This window comes from Nannospalax galili, unplaced genomic scaffold (genome assembly GCF_000622305.1).
Source record: "Nannospalax galili isolate Female #2095 unplaced genomic scaffold, S.galili_v1.0 scaffold1128, whole genome shotgun sequence".
Lineage (NCBI taxonomy): Eukaryota > Metazoa > Chordata > Mammalia > Rodentia > Spalacidae > Nannospalax > Nannospalax galili.
In genome coordinates this window covers 2,136,641-2,144,459 of record NW_008358632.1, presented here as the reverse complement: position 1 = coordinate 2,144,459, position 7,819 = coordinate 2,136,641, and positions in this window count along the sequence as shown.

Here is a 7,819-nt window from a genome sequence, read left to right as displayed (position 1 = left end):
CTAGAGTTTCTGCCTGGGAATGATCTGGATGGTGAGTTTGGGTCTTCACCTGGAAGCGGGATGGTTCAAACTGCTCAGGGCGTTCTGGAGGCTCACCTATGTCTGCCTGGGATTGCAGAGGTACGCTCTCCGAATAAGCTTCATTCATACTTGAATCTTCAAAATCACCCTCCGAGATTTGTTTCTGAAGCTGAGTTTTTCCAACAACTACTTCAGCGAGTGTTCTGTGCTGAGTTAGATCTTTCTTCAGGTCCTGGGGTGAAACAATGAATTTTGTTGCTTTTGTACTCTGCTTGTCTAGTGATGGAACAAGTATTTCATACAACTGGTGATCTGTAGTCTGATCTAGACCGGCAGTACTTCTCAACTGTGAAGGCAGAACAGGAACCTGAATTTGATCTCCATTTAGCATTAAAATGTTCCCTGGCTGCTTCCCAGGCAGTGTTTTCTTCTTGTGCAGATCCTGATGTGAAACAGTGAATTTACCTGGCTCTGTGGACGACTCCGTAGTACTAGGATCCTGGTAAGCAAGTAAACTGTCAGTCAACTCCTCAAGCAGTGCCGACATCTCTGAGGATGCAGAGGACCCCGGGTAACCCCTGAGTCTGGAGTCTGTCCTGGATTTTCGTGTATGGGGGTATTTCTGTTGATTATCAGAATGATGCCAAGACCAGAGCACGGTTGGTGTCTGGGGCTCTGAAGTCAATTGGACTGGGTTTCTGGGCCACTCTGAAGTGGTAGAAACCTGGGTCAGCAGCCACAAAAGCTGCCACATGAAGACCAGTCTTCATGTGCCAAAGTTCATTAGGGACATGACATGCAGTAGGGACATGACATGCAGCGCTTTCCCAAGCTGATGGGAAACAAACTGAATGAAAGCCCCCTGAGCTCAGGGAGTCAGGCCTGCCCTGCCCCGCCCTTTATTTATGACAGTTCACCTTTGTTACAAAACCATGACTAGGCTGGGTCCCAGTTGGATTCTGCTTGTTCCCTTGCCTGTAATCTTTTCCCCTGGTCTTTGGACTGTCCCTTTCTCAACTCTCCTGCTGAGACCTCTAAAGTCAAATTTAAAAGTTATTTTGGAGTGTTTGGGTCCTATTTCTTGCTTCTGTATTCTTCTTAATGTCTGGAGTAGACTGATTGGTGAATTAAGCACCAAGAAATACCTGATTGTTGGGCGACCCTTCTGCTAAGGTTGCAGTCCACCATGTCCAGATATCTCTAAGGAGCTCGGCGCTTTATGGAGGACTCCCTTTCTCAGTGGGGGCTTCCTGCTGTCTGCCTGACCTTGTCTGGAAAGTGCCTCCAAGCACAGATGCCTGGCCTTATTTGGAACATGACCTTGGCATAGTTGCCTGCAAAAAACTGTACCTAGGTTTTTTTCTTTATTACAATTAGGCATTGCACTATAGCCAGATGATAGGGATGCCTGGCCTTATTTGGAAAATGACCTTGGCATAGTTGCCTGCAAAAAACTCTACCTAGGTTTTTTTTTTTTTAATTACAATTAGGCATTGCACTATAGCCAGATGATAGGGTCCTCCTGCTACATTCAAATAAAGCACACTACGAGCACCTAGCATGTAAAACTTTGGCTGCCGCCTGCACCCTATATTTTTCCCTAACTCCCTCTGGATAAGCGAGCTGTCTCACTGAAACTGACTCCCAGAAGGTCTTTTCCATCGTGCTCACTGGCTGTCCTGGCCCTGTTCGTTGCTTCTGCTCCCTTTGTTCTCGTGGGTTGGTGGCCAACAGCCCACGAGGGGAAGGAGAGACCCACACCTGATGTTAGTTAGACTTTTATAAATAATCTTGAATTTATGGTACATTTACATTTTTATTATTGGGTGGGGGGAACTGCCACAATGTGCATACAGAATTCAGGCCAGCTTTGGAAAGTTGGTTCTCCCCTTCCACATTTAAGAGGTTGCCAGGGATGGAGCTCTGGTCATCACACTTGCATCATCAGTGCCTTTATTCACTGAGCCATCTTGTGTGTGAGACAGGCTTGAGCCTAGGGTGAAAGTCTTATTCATAGCCATACAGCAGGCCTGAGACAACAGCCCGACTGCTGGAGCCACAAGGAACACCTTGTGGCATTTTGCTCCCATTGGCAGATCATGAGACTGATGCCTAGAGCTCGCCACTCCCTAATCACCACCCTTGGATACCTCACCTTTAAACTACTTGCTGTGCTGTGATTGGACCACTACCCCTATATAAGCTTGTGCCTTCCTGCAATAAACCAGATCTGTGTCACTGAACCTGGTCTCCTGTGTCTGAATGCGGCTCTGCTGACACAGTCTCCTCACCAGCCCTGGGGTCTGGACGAGGAACTAAGAGAGCAGGAGAGCGGCCATAGCCAGAGGAGAGCAGCCACAGCCGGCGACCATAATCTTGTTCATCCTATTTATAGACTTAATCACACAATACCATCTTTGATCAAGTTTTATCTCATAAATATTCTTTTAAACTGAGACCTTTTACAATGGGCTAATGGTTCTGGTTTTGTCTTCACTTTTTCTTCTGTGCATTTTGAAACACTCCTTACTTTAGAACAAAACTACAATCCTTTCTAATCTGAAAGCATTTTCTTTCCTCTTTAACCTTCTTTACAAAAAAATATATATATAGATATATTTTTTGTCTTTTTGAGACAGGGTCTCCCTGTAGCCCCAGCTGTCCTGGAACTCACTATGTAGACGAGGCTGGCCTTGAAGTCACAGAGATCTGCCTGCCTCTGCCTCCCAAATGCTGGGATCAAAGGCATGAGCCACCACGCCCAGCCCCTACAAAAATATATTTTATAACTATGCATTTTAATATCTTTTTTCTAATTACTTTCTGTTATATTTCTTTACAAATTAAAATTTTAAATTTAGTGCATGAGTGTTCTGCCTTAAGTATTTATTTTTGTTGTTGTTGTTTTGTTTTGTCCTTTGAGATAGAGTTTCTCTATGTAGTCTGGAACTTATTTTGTAAGCCAAACTAAAAAGAGATGATTTCCCTGAAATATTTAAGTGCACCCATGTCATGCAATGCCTGAAGAGGCCAGAAGAGGTCATCTGATCCCCTGGAACTAGTTACAGACAGCTGCTATACATCATGAGGGTGCTGGGAAACAAACCCAGGTCCTCTTCAAGAGCAGCAGTGAGTGCTCTTAACTGCTGATCCACCTCTCCAGTCCCAAAGTATTTCATTTTTAATAAAAAAAATTCATATTTTACTTAAATACAGTAATTTATGTCTGAAACATAGGCAAAACATGTTATAGCTATGGAGATTCTTTATTTTCTCTCACCAGCAATTTAAATTAACAAATATTTGTTGGAGATTTAAGTCTCATTACAACAGGCACTTAGAAACTCCTTTTATTTCAAAGGATTTATTGGGACTGGAGAGATGGCTCGGTGGTTAAGATCACTGGCTGCTCTTGCAGAGGACCCAGGTTCAATTCCCAGCACCAACATAGCAGGTGACCACCATCCATAACTTCAGTTCCAGGGGTCTGATGCCCTCTTCTCACCTCCATGCTTATTGCACGACACAAGTGCACTTACACACATGCAGGCATACACAAGCCTGTATTAAAGGCAGTATTGCTAGCTCCCTCTGACCCCTGTGAGGGGACAAGGAGTGGCAACCCCACAAGGAGGCATGAGTAAGTGTACTTCCCGCGTCCTGTACACACCTTTCGACACTATGCAAAATCACTGAGCTCTAGCATTTTGGGGGATGTAAGGTTTCTCTGACCCCATGTCACTGGGGAAACCATTGTCCACACATCTGTGTTTGGCCAAGCAGGCTCTCAAAGCCCACAGCTAACCTGTTCAGAATGGAATCACTTCCCACTCACATCAAGTGCTCTTTTCTGCCACATAAGTGTGCCACGTGTGTCACATGGGGGCCCCACAGCTCACCTGCCCACTCACGGTACCCAAGTTTGAGCTCTGTGAGAAGCATCAGAGGAGGGCTGTGTGGGAGCCAGGGAATGCAGTGAGTAATTAAAGAGTGTTGTTTAGTTTTTAAATAGTAAGTCAGTAGTTTTCTGTACTTAACCCTGCTTCTGTGGCCTTAGGCATTCCAGCCATCAACTTGTTACACAGATTTCTTTGTTTAAAAACTTGCTACCAGCACAGGCCTGCACTTTGAGGGACGTGCAGGTCTCCTTCCTGCCCAAACATCCCCAGGAACCTGAAATCCCATCCAAGCAGCAGCTGGGCACTGTCCAGGTTGTCCCTGCAGGGAACACTTCAGACCAGCAGCCTTCTAGTCCTGTGAGCAGCACAGCTGGCCAAGGGAGTGGCCAGCAGAAGGTCCTGGAGCATGGTGGAGTCAGACTGAAGCTTGTGGCTTCTTCTCCCACCAGTCTGGTGAGTGTGCGGGCTGTCCAGAGGGGTCTTAGGGAAATGACCCAAATCTGAAGTTGGATTTCTCCAGCTGGCGACCCAGAGTCATTCTGCCTTCTCATTAGCCTCCCTGTCCCTGAATGGGGCAGTGTTAATAGCATGATGAGTTAATATGTCCTGGTGTGTCAGTAATGATGAGCCAGGCACAGTGCTGCTGGCTTCCCACCGGTATTTCTAATCACAACCACTCTGAAGAAGTGAGTCCCATGTTACCACACTCTACTTGTTTGTTTTGGTTTGGTTTTTGTTATTGTTAATTGTTTTTTTTTTTTTTAAGAAAGGATCTCACTATATAACCCATCTGGCCTTAAACTCACGGTGTATTCCAGGCTGGCCTCTAACCTGTGATCTTGCAGTCCTGCTTCAGTCATGCACTGCGATTACAGGCATTCACCACAACACCACACTCCGATATCTGTTTTTTTGTTTTGTTTTGCTTTTTGTCTTTTTTGAGACAGGGTCTCCCTATAGCCCCAGCTGGCCTGGAACTTACTATGTAGAGCAGGCTGGCCTTGAACTCACAGAGATCTGCCTGCCTTTGCCTCCTTCCCGAGTGCTGGGTCTGAAGGCATGTGCCAGCACACCCAGCTCAATATCTGTTGTTGTTTTTTTTATCTTATACATCTTTATTTATGACAGTAGATCCAATGGAATAAAACTGTTTATATCTTCCAAAATAGTGTGGACTTGCTGATCTGGGCTGTTGGGGTTCTCTGTTATGCAAGTAGAAGTCTCTTCACGTCTGGATAGCTCATGAGCTCGGAAAACCATGTGCTGCAGATTCCTTCATAGCAGAGTGCCTTCCTGGCATCCTCCCTGACTCTTCTTTTACAGTGCTCACCACAAATACATGCCCTCTGGCACAGGAGTTACCAGGTTTTAATCAGGCGTTGTCTGATAGCCTGATAGAAGCCCACCGCCCTATGTAAATGAGGCATCCTAAAAGTACCTATCAGCTAAGACTTCTTCTACTGTCTCTACACTATAAATAATCCTAGTTTTACCCCAATAAAGTTGGAGCCTGGATCACCTCACTCACACTCGGAGCCTGGATCACCTCACTCAGACTCAGAGCTGGATCACTTCACTTAGACTCAGAGCTGGATCACCTCACTCAGACTTGGAGCTGGATCACTTAGACTTGGAGCTGGAGCTGAATCACTGAGATCTGAGCTGAGTCACTTGTCTTGAGCTGTAACACTAAATCCTGTGATCCAGTCTCCCCGGGGGGTGCTATTCCTCCGTCGCCGACTCATGGATACCCTGGCTTTCGCTGTCCCTCATATGCTTCCTGTGTGATCCAAGTGGCCAGTGGACCTCACATCCTGAGGAAGGCATATGGGTGAAATAGGGACGGGATCGACTGAGTAGACCTCCGTAGCGGAGGAACTTTCACTGCCCAGGAGTGCGCACTGGGACCCTGAGAGCCCAGCGCGTGCTTGCCTATATCTGGTGCCACAACGTGGAGCGTCTGAACCTCGTGCCACAACGTGGAGCTTCTGAACGTCGTGCCACAATGTGGGGCTCCACCCGGAGATCAGGTCAGAGACTGGGTCCCGGAGATTGGGTCCCAGAAAGCTGGATCAGCAGAGCGCTGGACAGCAAGGAGCAGAGATACAATAAAGCAGTAAACACAGACTAAGCCGTGTCTTGAGTCCTGTGTCTTACTACCGGCGACCTGATCTCACCGGAGAGCAGCACTCTCCGTTACCGACCCACGGATACCCCAGCTTTCGCCGCCTCCGTGCTTCTTCCCGGTGGAGCTCACTGGCCAGGACTCCGCAATCCTGAGGAAGGGCACAAGGGTGTAATAGGGGCGGGATCTCGACTAGATAATACTCTAGTAGCAGAGAAAGCTCTCCACTCCAGAGAAGTGTGTAGCTATCAGCTACAGCCAGCATCAGAGAAGTCTTCGCACCTGCCGTCTCCAGAGAGGCGCGGCCGGGCCGGCCAGGCCCGCCAGCCGCTAGCTAGACAGCGGGACCAGAACCACGGCGGGAGAGTGCACGCACACCTGACCCCGGGCCACATCCAGAGTGAGTGCGCCGGGGAGCCCAGGCACGCTCCCCACATTGCTTGCAGCCAGACTCACGCCAGGATTAGCCAGGTGTGGCGGAGACCCGAGGGTGCCCGCACACACCACGCCGGGGGTCAAGCGACCCACCCCATATCTGGCGCCCAACGTGGGGCTTGGCTTGGCTTCTCAACCTCGTGGACAACGTGAGAGTCCTCTGAACTTCGTGCCAGCTTGGAGCTGGTGCCCACAGAAATGCCAGGAATCCGTGAGTACCCTTCCCTCTCAGGAAGGTAGTTTAATCTCTTTCTCTCTTCTAAAAACTTCCTCACTTTTCTGTCTGAACACTGTTGGAGAAAAATCCCCAAAAGTTCCAGGGACTTCCACCTAACAACGCCCCCTAGCCTGGTACCCACTCCCAGCTGCTGAACTTAAAGAACTGCGCCAGGCTGTAAGGGAAGATGGCATTCATGCTCCTTGGACTTAATCCATATTACAGACATTTAATACTAACGTGCTTCCCCAGGATTGGAGAAACATCTGTAGATCCACCCTCCCCAGTCCATTATTTGTACAATGGGAAGCCTTATTTAGAGATGAGTGCCTAATGCAAGCTAAGAGAAATGGCACTCATAATCAACAGCTGAGACCCCAGCCAGGACAGGATCCACCACCTGGATTTATAGATTGGAATTATGACCAGCTTTTTGGTCAGGGTAACTTCTCCACAGGAATTCAGCAAGCTGTAATTCCTGCTGGTTGTATAGAGCAGATTCGCTTGTGTGCCCTGCAGGCCTGGGATCCCTTAACACCATTGTCCACTGGGACTGGAGAGACCTCCTCATTAACATTTTTAAAGCAGAAGCCAACTGAGGCTCTTCCAGACTTCATACTAAGAGTGCAGGCAAGCTTAGATAGAAAAATAACAGATCCTGCAGCCAAAACAATACTCTTAAACAGCCTTGTCTGGGAAGGAATGACCCCTGAGCACAGACAAGCATGCCAGGGACTAAAGAATGAGCATTATGACAAGTGGATCGTGGCTACTCGATATAGGAACTGCCACGCACAAGGCTTCCTCCCTTGCCCAAGCCCTTGCAGTTGCAACTCAGTCCAACTCAAAATGCTTTAAATGTGGAGAAACTGGACACTGGATAAAAAATTGCCCTCAAAATAACTCAGCTGCCACTAGACCCCCTAAAACCCTCTGCCCCCGCTGTAAAACAGGTTTTCACTGGAAAAAAGATTGTAGATATAAAAATGACAAGGATGGTACTCCTTTGTCACCTTTAAACTTCTTCAGGGGCAGCCCTCAGCTCCGCTAACAAGAGGGAAGCTGAAGACCTTATAGGTAACAAGTATTACAGAAAACAAGGGGATCCTGACAAGACATGCA